The sequence below is a fragment of the Cyprinodon tularosa genome, unplaced genomic scaffold (genome assembly GCF_016077235.1).
Source record: "Cyprinodon tularosa strain WSP-4 unplaced genomic scaffold, ASM1607723v1 ctg51, whole genome shotgun sequence".
Classification (NCBI taxonomy): domain Eukaryota; kingdom Metazoa; phylum Chordata; class Actinopteri; order Cyprinodontiformes; family Cyprinodontidae; genus Cyprinodon; species Cyprinodon tularosa.
Window position 1 is genome coordinate 2,451,921 of NW_024039241.1, and position 15,803 is coordinate 2,467,723.

The following is a 15,803-nucleotide window of genomic DNA, read 5'->3' on the forward strand; positions in this document are numbered from 1 at the left end:
TTTTGGTATATATTTTATATTGGCAACTTAAAGATAGAACAGGATTGGATGGTTAAAATGCACTTTAAGGAAATATTTGAAGACAAAATGATGATCAACTTTATTAACCAAGTTAAACGAAAAGGTTTGTGACTTTGCTTTTCCATCTCTTGCATCATCAACATATATATATATATATATATATATATATATATATATATATATATATACATGTACATCATGGATCCACGTGGTTTTGAGCATACAGTACCATTGGACCAACTGGAAACTGGTCCACATCTTGCCTTTATGCAGATGTGTTGTTGCAACTGGAGACAGTATTTCTAATGCCAACAGGATTTCTTGAAATGTTATGTTCAAAGCTCCTAGAAAATAGTAGATTGGCCATTATTGTTGTCCACCTTGAACTAAACTCATGAATTTCGAATTTATGAAGTGAAGGACTTTGCCTGTGAGCAGCCTGCTAAGATTTTTAAAAAGCTGTAGCAAGTCCAAAGGACGCTCTAAAAAAAAAAAATAAAAAAAAATAATAATAATATATATATATATATATATATATATATATATATATATATATATATATATATATATATATATATATATATATATATATATATATATATAAATATAATGGTACTTGTATGTGTTTTTATCATTAACTATTTTTATTTTATTTTTATTTATGTATTTATTGGACCATGAGTCCGGAATAAAGTTTATCTATCTATCTATATATATATATATTCTGAGACTTTGAAAAACATAAATGAATAATAACCACCTACTGAGCCAGCACTACTAATAAAGGCCCATGTAATTGCAGATAATGAAAACCTTTAAGCTAACGGTTTGTGCATGTAATCAATTGTGTTTTGTTTTAAGGGAGAACAAAAGAAGTACATCACCCATTCGCTCCCTATAAAGAGTGTATATGAACAATAAATTATTTAGCCTTTGGAAACTCTGAAAAAAATCCAGATAAATAAAAGTCAGTCTCCATTCCTTTACACAATCACACTGAATTGTAAAACCTATATATATATATAGGTTATATATATATATATATATATATATATATATATATATATATATATATATATATATATATATATATATATATATATATATATATATATATATATATATATATATATATATATATATATATATATATATATATATATATATATATATAAACTACCATATCATAGCTCCTCTCCATGGTTATTATATAAGTAAAAGACATATAGCGTAGGTATGTTTTTTTCTGTGTATGCATGCTGACATCTTACAGATAGAGTTGATAGATAGAGTTGAAAGGTGTGACTGCTGGTCGTTAAACTCAGAAAAAGTTATGCAAGCCATCTTAAAGTCTTTAGTACATCATATAAGTAAAGAGTGATAAATGATTCCAGGCAAAATTGTGCAAAGCACCATAGCTTTGTGAATAATCGTGATTTATTTAAGTTAATCTTATGTTGGTCTTGTTATCTTATTTGCCTATTGCTGTATATCCTTCTTTCCCATGTATTTTTTTTCCCAGTAAAATATGAAAAAAAAAAAAAAAAAAGTTGTACCTTTGTCTCCCAGGAACCATGACAGTCAGCCCAAATAGGGAAACGTCCATTCCAGGTTTGGATAACAAGATCACAATAAGACATTTTTTTATGATGGTGTCATTTTTTAAAAAAAGAATAGGGAACAGTAAACTAATATCTCCATACAGTAACTCTACATACAGCTTGGGGTGAAACTGCTCATTCTGTCACCAAAATGAAATTATGGTGTGTGAGAAATGTATGGTTGATGTGCTTGTGGCTTGAAAAAAAAATATTTTATCATCTTGTAAATGCTTTTCTTTTATCATTCAACTTGTTGATTGTTAAAATCTTTATTATCTGTAAATCCATCCATCTTCTCCCACTTATTCAGTGAGGGTCACTGTGGGGCGATTGCCTATTTCAGGGAACCTAGAGGTGGGGTACACGAGGGAGAGTCTGTCACAGGGCTAGATTTTTATTATGTCCCTTATTATTTTTCAGTTTACAAGTATTAATTGCTGTAAACTTGAAATAGGTATTACATTATTGTCCAAGTAAATCGACGTATGTAAATGATTAAAAATCATAATTTATTTAGTAGAACAGTTTTTTCTATGTGATAAATGACCGGTTATGTTTTTTTATTTTTTTATCTTAGACTAAAAGTCTACCTATTTTGGACAGGAATAGTCGGTCTACGTACAGTATTCATATCGGGCTAATACAGCACACTAGAGCTATTTCAGCTAATGACATCATCACTAATCCTCCAGTCGTGAGAATGTCAATGGTCAAATTGAATGCTAGTGGAAATCCGTGTGTCAAAGAACCCAAAGAGGTCAATATGTTTGTGGCAAATCCTGATTATGCATAACGTAGCCTTTTTGGTTGTGAAATATTCAGTTGTATGATTGAATGCAAAGAAAAACAAAAGGGGCAGGGATTTGTTAAAGGTTTTGTCTTAACAGCAGGAGCAATTAGAGAAGGAGGATGCCTCTTCCTGAGATATGAGTGATGTGGGAGGGTGACCTTTTATCTCCCATCAGGCCAATCACTGGTTTTTGTTTTAAAATGTCAAAACACCGCATCAAGATCACTTTGTTGTATTTTTAGTAATAGTATGCAAATGCAATTAAGACTTTAGTACTTTTAAAATAAGCCTTAATTAGCATCATATACTAAAGATATGTCCTGGCCATTTCACCCCTTGACATTCTGTGCTAAGGGATGTCTCTTGTGAATCATTTCTACTTTGTACTTAATGTAGTAATTTCTCCTCTTTCTCTTTCACAAAATCCTACTGTGGAAAAATTACTCTCAATTGTTCCTTGTGAAAATGGGTTAAGCAGATAATAAAAAAAAATCTGCATTGCATTAAATACTCACTAATGCACCATTAATGTCTTGTTTTTTTATTGTTTGTTTTGTTATTAAAAAAGGGATATGGATAAAATGAGTGAAAAAAATAGACATTCTCTAAGAAGGTCCACTGCAGTAAGTGCTGAGAACATTCATTATCACTTAACTGACAGACATGCTTAAATTAATTGTTATGGTATGTCTAATAAACAAAAAAACAATCAAACGAAGCCCACATTTTCTTATTCATACTCACTGCGTGCTTGGTGTAAGACATTGGAACACCTTAACTGCTCTTATTCTAATTTCTGACTTACTGTAATTAAGGCAGGGATGTCCAAAGTCGGCTCTTAAGAAGTTGGCACCGTGGAGCTTATAGATGTTTACGTGCTTCAGCACAGCTTATTTCAACTTATGGCTGATTAACAAGCTTTCGCTACAGACTGCAGTTATCTGAATCAGGCATCTACAATCAGGGAAATATCTAAAACCCGCAGGCCACTGGCCCTGAGGGCCTTACTATTAACCTCTTAAAACCCACCGGGTCCCCTGCGACCCAGTGGACTTTAAGTGGGGTTGATAATTAATAATGCATAAAATTCCACGATTAAAATTTTTACCAGCAGGTGGAGCCATTGCGCGCAGCTCCAAGCTGACACCAAAAGTTCCATACCCCACAGCTCTGGAACTGTTATAGCTAGAGGTCTGAAAATTTCTGCATGTAGAACAAGTATAATAGAATAAAACCTTCCTTTTCACAAGAATGTCTTTATAACTGCTGTTCAAAAAAGACCTATCATTTCCGAGAATAAAAAACAACAACTTTGAGTCATGTTTGAACTGATGCAGGCTGGTCTGTGTTCTAGTCACCCAATTTTATTTTTTTATTTATATATTAGGAAACTAGATGGTGTTAGCTTTCAAATAATGTATTGCACATGTAATTTGGGCTTACAGTTCCTAAGTTATTTGCTTTTCCAGGATTACACAAAATGAGGTAGATGTTAAGAGGTTAAAGGACACTGCATGAGTATTGACAGTCAACTGTACCCACTACTGTTTTCAGGGATAGTTTAATAGATTCTTAACACATTTACAATTCTCTTTTTCAAACATTTTCAAGAACCTAAAGATCAAAGTGCTGGAAATACTAATTTAACTTTGTCTATATCTTAGTAAATTTGTTTCATATATACACTTTCCTAATAATTATTACCAAAAGCTACCACAAATGGTATTTTAACAGCTGGGTTTAAAAATAATAACGTTTTCAAATTAATCTCTGAGCATAAAGAGAGTGTGGTGATACAAACACTACTGGAACACATGATTGCATTCTGAGCACCTCATGACTAGTCACAACCCTTTAAGACAAAATACAGCCAGCCAAATTGACAGTGCATCCCCTTTAAGGCAGAAGCGAGCAGTCCCCGTGACTGTGCTGCCCGGGTCCCTTCCAGAAAGATCTGTCTTGCTCAAATGACAATGATGCAATTAAAACCAAACCTCTGGATGTCACATCTGAAGACAATCCAGCTGCTGGATAACTGTGATGCAGGCAGGCAGCCCTCCAACGTCATACAGCTTTAAAACCAACACACACAAACTGCATTATTAGCCCACCACTTCCCTGTTGGTCATATGATTGGATCAGCCATTTTATGAGTTTTATGACCCATTGTGCTCCCCAGCATCGTTAACTCCACCTCCTTTAACCATATTGTATGGTTAATTTGCTATAAGCCATAAACTAAACATCTTGCTGCAATGCTGTGTTGTTTAATGCATTTGTGACCCATCATCATTATCCACTGTAAGCTAAATGAAAACACTATTAATTGCATTGAAAATCTCTACATTAATAGTTATTCAAATGTACCTGCTGCTGTTTTGAACGGACACTACTGAATACATCGATATATCTAACTTAACTTGGACATTCCCTGAGAAATTCTTTGAACAGACTTTTAGACCCCTTTTTCCGTATTTCCAAATTATTTGTTTATCTACCTTGTGTTTATTTTCCAATAGTGTGCAGTGTCTTTGGGATGTTAGATTTGCTATAATCTTAGATTATTAGAAATAAGAACATCAATATTTTAACCTCTAGTTTATTTGTTTTTATTGTGCAGCGATTGATTTATCACTCAGGTCAGACTCACCCTCCCCTAAATCACATTTTAATAAAAAAAGACAGTTTTCTTTGGTTGGTGATAAATCAATGCAGATAGCCAAAGTCTAATTTACTAAATAGGTGGAGACAACTGGATTTTAAACAGCTGATCCAGGAGTATAACCTTGGATGTCAAAGACCAACAATCCTGGTAAGTATGCAAGTTACAGTTATAACATTCATCTAATAAAAATTAATTGGTTTACCCATGATTTTTAATTACCAATTAATTATATACAACTTCCAATTCTATTTAATAATATATTCATAATCTACTGGTAAAATATCACAACAAGAGAATAAAATAAAATGACACTCACAATAGTCCTCTTGAATAATTTACATAGGTACTTGAGTCAACCTTTCAACTACACAAGAACATAAGAGGCAGTAAGGCACTGAGGCACTAATGTTGAAATGCTAAATACAGGATATGGTGAGCTTCTGTGCTTGATCGAATATACCAGAGGGGAGACTGGAGTTGTTTTGTTGTTAAGAATCTTACAGTAGACATGAATAAAGAGCCTCAGGGGCTGGGGTGCAAAGCTTAGATTTTCTTCCACATATTGTGCACTTGTCAGCCTTTCAGAAAACTGGTTAACTGCAGTGGAAAAGTGTTTTTTTCTGTTTTTCCCACATGTGTATCAGTGGCATTTAATTGTAATTGAATAGACCTATAACATAACATAAAGGTAAAGCAACCAAATTCTAAAGGAAAAAAGTCATAAAGAAAACTGTTGTGATAGAATAGTATGTAAAAAGCGTTCAATAAGTGTAAAAGTTAACTATAAAATTACAAAGAAATGTACAAAAGAAATGCAGGCATAAAACCTTTATAACCAAAATATGAGCATATAAATAAAAAAATTAATTTAAACAGACTGGGGAAGATGTACTAAATTGAAATTCTCAACAGGCATTGACAAGTAATTGTGAAAAGCCTAATTTATATTGAAAGAGATGATTTCTTTTCGAATACTTCTAAAGAAAATACATTACAACTTTTAGTTACATTAAAATTTCCCAACCTAAAGTATGCAGAAGAAGAAGAGTTACCTACAGCCATTAATAGGCTCAAGACTGTTAATCCGCCTTCACACATACTGTATATTGACCCATGTCAACTATGTCATCCAATACTCAACAGCTGTCCTCGCTCAATGCATGCAGGATTCATCCTTTCATTATTTTGAAAATTTACCAAATCCAATTTAGTACCTCTGTCTGAATTCTTGTGTGTCATCTGTTTTTTAGATATCACTCTGTCATCCATCACAAATAGACTCGATCCGTATTTCTGATGGATAACAGAGGTCTTGTGTGTCATGCTGCAGTGCAACAGACTGATTTGAAAAGCTTCTATTTGTGACAGAATGGAGGACACAGATGAAGGATTCTATTTGAATGAAGTCTTTTTTTTTAGCCAACCAGTTAATTAGTAGATCCCATTCATCTGTGTCTCTTTGCTTGCCCTATAGCTTACAGCTGATCTCTCCCCTTTAAAGCCCTCAGTTCATTTGTTGCCAGGTTTTTCTCTGTGCTTCATGCTCCATGCCTGGTTTCTCTTTGTAAATTTAGCATTATTCTCCTCCATTAAATCACCCAACATAGCATGCTGCTTTGGAGCATGTGTCTTTACCTTGGTCCAGGACACCAATCTTTGAATCCTGGACAGGATATATTTTGTCCCAAATGGAGTTTCTGTAAAAAAAATAATAATTTGGTTTCCAAAGGTATAGCTGGCTCAAAACATTTAGTTAGAAAAGTCACATCTTTAGTAAACTCGTGCCTTGCTCCCACTATAAATGTCTTAATATGCAGTAGTTTGCTGAAGATATTGGCTATAGTAGGATTTTTTTTTTTCTCTGACTGCTTTGATAGATTCACTCAGAGTATTTCAAGGCCATTAAGTTTAATGCTGTGCAGTCACAGTTACGGAATACTTCTCCTACTTCATAACCAAAGTGGTTTGCATTGATCAACATAAAATCAATTCATAAATCCATTTAATTCAGTTTAATTATATGGCGCCAATTCACAATACATGTCATCTCAAGGGACTTTACAGAGACAGGTCAACCAGATCATAGAGTCTGATTGGTACAAAGTTTTCTATCTAAGGAAAACCAGCTGATTAAATCGAGTCAATGACTCAAAAGCAGAGATGGCAAAAGTACTCACTTTCCGTACTTGAGTAAAAGTACAGATACTTGTGTTAAAAAATACTCTGGTAAAAGTCGAAGTGCTGATTAAACTTCTTTACTCAAGTAAAAGTAACAAAGTACAGGCTTGTAAATTTACTTAGAGTATAAAAGTAAAAGTAGAAACCACTTTTTTCATGCCGTTGCCTACATTTTAAATGGATGTCTTCCAATAGGACTAGATCTCTGTTGTGTTCATTTTCAATCATCTCGTCGTCCATACTACTATGCTAACGCCACCGCCACCAAGCTGCAATGATTTGCCGCGAATGAATACCGCCGAATCTATAGATTCATCTTGTAGTGGTGCGTCAAATGCAACGTAGATTCCCATCCAATTAGATTGAATTTGGTATTGATGACGTGAAAAATAATAACGGTAACTCCATTGAAATGATTCAAAACTAAAGTAACGAGCCAATTTTTTAAAATGTAAGGAGTAGAAAGTACAGATATTTGTGTAAAATGTAAGGAGTAGAAGTAAAAAGTCGCCATAAAAATAAGTAGTAAAGTAAAGTAAAAATATCAGAAAAATCTACTTGAGTACAGTAACGAAGTATTTGTACTTCATTACTTCCCATCTCTGCTCAAAAGCAACCCCTTACCTCAAGCATGCTTGTAGCAAGAGTGGAAAGGAAAACTTCCTTTCAACAGTAAGCAACCTCCAGCAAAACCAGGCTCAGTGTGAGCAGCTATCTGCTGAGGTTGACTGGAGTTCAAGGAGACAGAAGCACATACAGAAACAAGCAGTGATCCAAAAGGTCAACCAGCTCCCCAAGAGGCCCTGTCCTAGAAACACACAGCCATGCAGACGAGCTCCAAGCCAGCCATCACGTCAGAGGATGTCAGAGAGCACATTCAGTTAGTCACAGTAACAGATCAGGACTACGCTGAAAAACATCCATAAACAAAGGTGTTGATGGCAGCAGCACACCTGATATTTCTCCCGGGATGGTGTCACAGCCAAACAGGAACAAACCAGATGAAGCTACTATGATGAGAAAAAGCATAGAGAGCAAAATGTTGGGGACTGAACCAACAAATCCTGCAGAATTGGGGAATAGAGATAGAATGAAGCAGAAATATGAAAAGGGGTCCCTTTGTCCTCCAGCAGTCCAAGCCTATAGCAGCATTACTATAGAGATGTTGCAAGATACCTTGAGCAACTCTAATTATAAGCTTTATCAAAAAGGAAAGTTTTCAGAAGCACCTCAGCTTCTTTTTGTGCAGTGTTGACAAAAAGTAAAGGAGAATATGCCAGATGAAACAGCTAGACAGCAACCTGCAACAAACAGCACACTCTTATAATTGTAAAGGGGAAAAACTAAACCAATATTTTGGTCCATGAACAAAATTAATATTTTTTTCAAGTCCTTTATACAGAAAGATGGATGTTATTGTTGTATCCTATTTAGGGATGGGGATCGAAACCCGGTTCTATCAAGGACCCGGTTCCACTTTTTTCAAAACCCGAAAATCAATAACGTTTGGGCGCATCGATACCACTATCGAGTCTGGTCCTGTAACATAATTGTGTCCCTTGAGTCACGTCACAGCATTTAAATCTAATCAATCCAAATCACTGCAGCATGTCCACCAATGTTTTGGAATGAAATTGTAAGCAAACAGATATTAAAAGTAAAACAAGTGAAGTCTGGCAGTTAACTTTGCTCGCGACTCAAGGATGGCTGAACGGGAAAAACTCCTCCTCCTGCTGCTGCCGCCGCACCACAGTCGGGCCCGTCTTCATCATCCACTCAGAGTACCACTGGTAAGCGCGCACACAGACTTTGTAGCTTGTCCGGTCAGTTAAAAATAGTAATTTTGAAATCCGTGTTGTAATCGGCACCATAAAAGCTAGTTAGCTTGAAAAGTAAATAAAGTTTCAGACGTGCTGCGTGATGATGTGTTCAGATTGGCTCAGTAAAACGACAATTAGGTTATCATGATGCGTTCAAGTGTAACGTAAAGAAAAGGGAAATTGAGTTTTTGGCGAGAAACATGAGTAATACAGTTGTATATTGCTCTAATTATTTTAGAATATATAATTAAACTACTGATGCCAACATTTATTAAAAATTACATTTAATTTAAAATACAATTATTTATTTGCTAAATATTTTCCTAATCACTAAAAACATGATGAAAAGTGACAGTAGACAATACTTTAACCAACAATTGTGAAAATATATTCTAGTTAGTTTTATGTCATTTTGAAGTGGCCTGTTACATTAGTCATGTTTATTGAAGGCTAGAAACGTTTTTGTTATGCTCACTGGTTAAGCAATAAAAGCAATACCAGTTCTGTTAAAAACATATTGTCGCATCATCTTTCCACCACATAACAGAAAAGTATCGATAGTGGTATCGATAAAGACTCGGATCGATAAGGAGTATCGATAAAGGTATCGATATCAATAAATATTAACGATCCCCATCCCTAATCCTATTACATAGGATTACAGAAATAAGAAACATATGAAGAGTTGACTCATACTACTTGTATTAAGGTTCTAGAGTAAAGTATTTCTTATCCCTCCTTTAGATCGCAATGTACTGCCTTCCGTTGCTGTCAAAATATTGTGCGATACTGCAGCCTGAACTAATATATTCTGTATTATAAAAAAACAAAGCATTGTTTTCCTTGCATGCTTCTGTTTTTTTTCTTTAATTACCACACTTTTACTAAAGCAGCTTGTATTCTGCCAGAGTTAAATTAATCAATAAATACTTTGTGTAAGCCTCAGATGCAGCCACTTTCAGTAAGTTCTTACTATCATATAAAAATCAAATGTAAAAAAAAAAAAAATGGAATCCTAATCTCTTGCTAAAAAGGGTACAGAAGCCCTGGTACTTCCTGCGGAGGATAAGGAGAGCCCACCTGCCTCCACCCATCCTCACAAGCTTCTACAGGAGCACCATCGAGAGCGTTCTTACTGGCTGCCCCACTGTGTGGTGTGGAGGCTGCAGCATCCCAGACTGGAAGAACATGAGAAGAGTGATGAGAACAGCAGAGAGGGTCATCAGGGCCCCCACTTTCCTCCATAAAATACATGTTATCCCAGCGCTGGGTTTCCCAAGCTTGTAACATCATCAGAGGCCCCTCACAGCCCCACCATGGACTGTTCTCGTTGCTGCCCTCTGGAAAGAGGCTTTGCAGCATTTGATGCAGGACAGCAGGTTCTGCAACAGCTTTTTCCCTGCTGCCATAAGGCGAACTGTTGAAAACCTAGACTCTGCATCACACTTGTAAACATCATATTTGCGCTACATGGAGAGTTTTCAAATCCCTTCAAATAGAATTTTACTCAGTGTTCTACTGCCTTTAGCACTATATTTATTTATTTATTTTCCATTGCTCTGAACCTTCCATCTTTAAACTGGTTTCCTTTTCTTCTACACTATTTACTATTTAATCACTGCTGCACTATATAAATGGAAATGTTCGTTTCACTGTTAAGCTGCTCATTCACTGCTGAAAAGCTGTATGGATCGAAATTTCCAAATAGCAAAATGTTGCACAATTAAATGCTCTTCATTTACTTATAGTCCTCCACCTTATGTGACCTCCCTAGGAATTTTTAATGTGTATTTTTGCTATGTGCATACAGTAGGTTAATATAGTGAGTGATTTGCTAAAATCTGATTTAGAATTCATAAGAAGATATGATGCATAGTGACAGGATGGATATTAGGAGGAGAAAGCAGTGATATAACTTTTAAAGGCAAAGAGAGAAAAATAAACAGTATAGAGGCCAGCTCTAGTCTTGTTTTCTTATCCACATTCTTGACCTGTGCTGTCTTCTAGATTTATGTTAGATTATAAATGAGGTTTTAACATGGCAAATTCATAGGTTTGTATAATAACAATTACTAGGTTGTCCAAAAAGATGGAATGATAAATACAAGATAAAACTTTAAAACAAATTGAGAAGTTTGCAAGAGAAATCATATGTGCTGACCTTTTGAGGAAAGCACTGAACCAACATCTTGTAGTCTTGTTGTCACACCATACATGTCCCAAGTGTAAATTTGTGTAGCTCTAAGACTACTTAGCTGGGAAGTGTAGCAAGAGGTAAACATGCTCAGTCAGCTCTCTTGGCAAATTAATGTTTAAAAAAGGCAGTGAGGGAAGGAAGAGCATCAGGGAAATTTAACTCAGATGCCTAAAGCTTGAAATAAAATTAAAAATCAAGTATGCAGTGTTAGGAAGTGTTTTTTTTCTGATTTGCTGTATGTTAATCAGAAGAAGGTAGAGTCCCCAAAACTCAAGTAAGAGTAGCACTATTTTAATATTTTTTTTACTTAAGTAAAAGTATAAAGTAATCATCCAAGAATTTAGTCGAGTAAATATAAGAAAGTACTTGATAAAATGAGAGGGGTCTGTTTGCATCCTGCAAGACAGATGTCACAGTCTTGTTTTAGTTATGTTTTCTTTTTAGTATTCAATTTTACTTTACTCCATGTTTTCTAGTTTTATTGGTTTAATTCCTATTTTGTTGTGTTTTGGTTATATTTCGGTTTTTATTTGTTCGTCATACCTCGTCTTACTTCGTCTTACCTTCGTCGTGATTGTTTTCCCATGATGTTTACATGGTTCTGGTTTGTTTTACTTGTTTCATGTTGGATTTTTGGATTCCTGCCTCAGTTGTTTGTGAGCCACTCATTAAATCTACAAAAAAACTCACCTTTGCCTCCCTGCCTCTGTATTTGGGTCCTCAAACCTCAACCAAACCCTGACAACAGAGACCTGTCATGAAGTGGATGTGTTATAAAGTATTGCAGGATTTAGATTATCTTGGGTAAAATGGCAACTCAAGAACTAATAATTGTTTTTTTTCCAACATCTGATTTATTGTTTAAACTTATATTACAAGGAATTTCTGGTATTTAGAAGTTTAAAATATAATATTAATTAAAACCGCGAGCGGTATTGACGGCCCTCGCAGCTCGCACCGCCTGGTATGTCGCGACCGCGGGAACCAAGCGACCGCCGGCTCCACGCTCCTTCCCAGCCTATGCTCCTGCTCTTCAGCCTATGCCTGCTGCTGCTTCCCCTCATCCTCTTCATCACCCTGTGCTGCTCCTCTTCATCCTCCTCTTTCTCCGCTCGGCCTATCACGACCGCGGGAGGTGAGCGACCGCTGCCCCCTTGCTCCTTCCCAGCCAGCGGAAAAAGCGCCACGCTTCACCTCTGGACCAGCCGGAGACAACCACAGCTTTGGTCAGGAAGGGTTAAACTAGGGATAAAAGATAATATCTGGGGATGAATCTCATCTGTCAGATATTTGCTGTAGCAATCTCAGTTGGTGGGTCAAAAGTATATGTTCAAAAGATGGAGAAACAGCACTGCCAAAACCCACGGTTAGCGGTATTACACCCTACTCAAAACAAAAAAAATCATTAAAAAATCCATAGTTTGCAATAAAATCCCCCAAAAAAATCACAAATGTCAAGGAACACATCTTGCATGTCCTAGATTCTTTTTTAGATGATTTATTAAATAATTCAAAGAAAGAAAAATCTTTAAACGTGAATGCCTTATACTGCGGCAGTTGAAAATTATATCATGGCATTATCTGTCCACTTGACCAACTATTAGGCAAGAACGAAAACGTTTGAAAAATCAGAGTGACAGACTTTAAAGAAGCGCTTTGCTATTGTAACCAGCTTACAGCAGGCTTTGTAAAGAACGTATTTTGAAAGTTTTAGCTCATTTGGATAAAAGGCTAATTTTATACACTTTTTTGAAAAGAGGTCCGTGATTTCACAACAGGGTAAAATGTAATTCAAAATGGCCGACTCTACTCAAAACAAAAAAAATCATTAAAAATCCATAGTTTGCAATAAAATCCCGAAAAAAATCACACATGTCAAGGAATGCTTCTTGCATGTCCTAGTTTTTTTTTTTAGATGATTTAATAAATAACTTAAAGAAAGAAAAATCTTTAAACTTGAATGCCATATACTGCGGCAGTTGAAAACCCCATAACATGCACAAACATGCATAGATTCACGCCAAACTTGGCAGTCTTTTCTATAATCAAAGGATAAATAACTGTTCCAAATTTGGCTACGATTGCTATAAAACTTTTTGAGAAACAACAATTTCCTGTTAACACAAACTTTTGAAAAATCAGAGTGACGGACTTTTAAGAAGAGCTATGCTGTGTTTACCATCAAACAAGAAGCAATGAAAGGAATATATTCCAAAAGTCCTAGCTTTTTTGAGAAATCGACTGATTTTTTAGAAATATTTTAACAAAGTGATTCTATTTTCATAAGGGTACCGTTTGATTCAAAATGGCCGACTTCATGAGAGGTTTAGACCATGGCTCCAATGAAACTTTTTGTAGGTGGGGGGCTCATACAGATGTATACCAAATTTCATTATCCTAGGAATGAGCATTGCTAGGGGCTGAATTATTTCCTGGCATTATCTGTCCACTTGGCGAACTACTAGGCGAGAACGCAAACTTTTGAAAAATCAGAGTGACGGACTTAAAAGAAGCGCTTTGCTATTGTAACCAGCTTACAGCAGGCTTTGTAAAGAACGTATTTTGAAAGTTTTAGCTCATTTGGATAAAAGGCTAATTTTATACACTTTTTTGAAAAGAGGTCCGTGATTTCACAACAGGGTAAAATGTAATTCAAAATGGCCGACTTCCGGTGGGGTTTAGACCATGGGTCCAAGAGGCTTTTAGTTAGGGCCTGATGAGGTGCAAATGTGTTCAAAGTTTCAATATTCTAGGACTAAAAACGGCTTGGGGCTGGTGGTTTGAAGTTTGTTATTTCTAGGGGGCGCTGTAGGAAAATTAAGCCCCGCCCACAAAATATTGCTCTGGATTCCTGTTTGGAGTTGGACTAGGATCATCTCTTGTGATTTTGGTGCAGATCTGATTATTAATAAGGAAATGAGAGCCAATCGTATTTTCATGGCGAAACGCCTCACTTCGCCATGGCGCCACGGCAACACCATTTGACTAAAGCTCTCTGTGCCTTAAACGAAGTTAGGACAACACGTTGTCTGTCAGCTGACACAGTTTTAGGTTGATGAGGTCAAGTAGGACAGAGAGGGACCATTCCAAGTAAAAAACGTGACTTCCGGTTCTCAGGGGGCGTGGCTTCAATCATGTCAAAGTTTTAATATACAGTTTTGTTGGGAACCCAGAGAGGATTAATACTACCAAGTTTCGTGACATTTCACGTTTATATGTAAAAGTTATTGCGCTTCGAAAAGCGTTGGCGAGTACGCCAACTTCGAGGCCTGGCCACACCCCTTTAAAATGCTGGAAAACTCAAAAAGTTTGATAAGTTTAGATCTCACATGCCTTATCTGCATACATGCCAAGTTTGAAGCCGATGGCTCACCGTCCCTAGGAGGAGTTCGATCAAATATAGAGGCTAAAAATGCAAAATCACAGTCAAAATTTGAAATTTGATCCAAGATGGCGGACTCCCTGAGCATAATTTAGTATGACGTTAATTGACTTATTTGTAAGTGTGAGGACGCTCTACAAGTGTGCCAATTTTCATGTCTCTATGAGAAAAAAGGTCAATGGGGAGGGTATTTTGAAAATTTTAAGGGGGCGCTGTTGAGGCATCTGGTTAGCAATTTTTACGGGGCCATTAAAATACGTAAATTTTCACCAGGTCTGATGCGTCTGCAAAGTTTGGTGAGTTTTGGAATATGATAAAGCCTCCAAAAGGCCATTTTATTTGTAAGGAGAAAAATAATAAACACTACAGATACAATAGGCTCTCGCAGCAGCGCTGTCGCTGCTCGGGCCTAAATATACACATAAATAACACAATTATAAAATAAAATTTGTGCAGTAAAACCCCTTTTTAAAATTACCGTACTTTATTAACAACCTATGAAACCAGTTCCTTTAGTAGGTATTGCATATGTAAGGAAAGGTTTAAGAACTTTGAATATTTACTGTTTACTGTTTTTCCACCTGAAATCCAAATAGCTCCGATTACTCATTGTTTATCGAGTACCCCAAAAAAGTGATTAAGTAAACGAAAATATTACTTAGATCTAGATGTAAGTGAGTAAATGTTACTAGCTAGTTAAGACAGGTATACTCTCACATGCAAACATTCCTGTGGTCCTTTTTGCCAAATAAAAACAAAAGTTTTAGTGCAATGACAGACATTGGAGAAAGATTGCGTGCATGTGGGAACATATTTGAACCATTAAAAAAAAAATGACAGTAGTTGAATAATATCTGCACAGGCCAGCAGAAATTTATATAGCAGGATGGCAGACAATCGTTACACAACTAAACCGAGACGGAAAAAAATATCAAACTTAAATACTGTGGTGTTAAAGAAAAAATTTTATAAAACTTTAACAGCCACCAGAGGACAACAATCAGAGAGCAAGTAAAGGGACATCAGAGTACTCCTGAAATCATCTATCTAGTATTTGGGGCAAGAAGGAGTGTGTTTTACCTTCAATGTTGTTCAACAGACTCTGCTCAAAGCACAGCAATGTTTTGATAAATTATTATAGGCCTACTG

At 35.9% G+C, this 15,803-nt stretch overlaps 1 protein-coding gene across 1 annotated transcript in view; it reads left to right on the plus strand.

The window, feature by feature from the left end:
• Nucleotides 1-15,803, plus strand: part of rtn4rl1b (reticulon 4 receptor-like 1b) — a 241,115-nt gene that overhangs the window by 89,940 nt on the left and 135,372 nt on the right. The gene's annotated exons all lie outside the window — the stretch shown is intronic.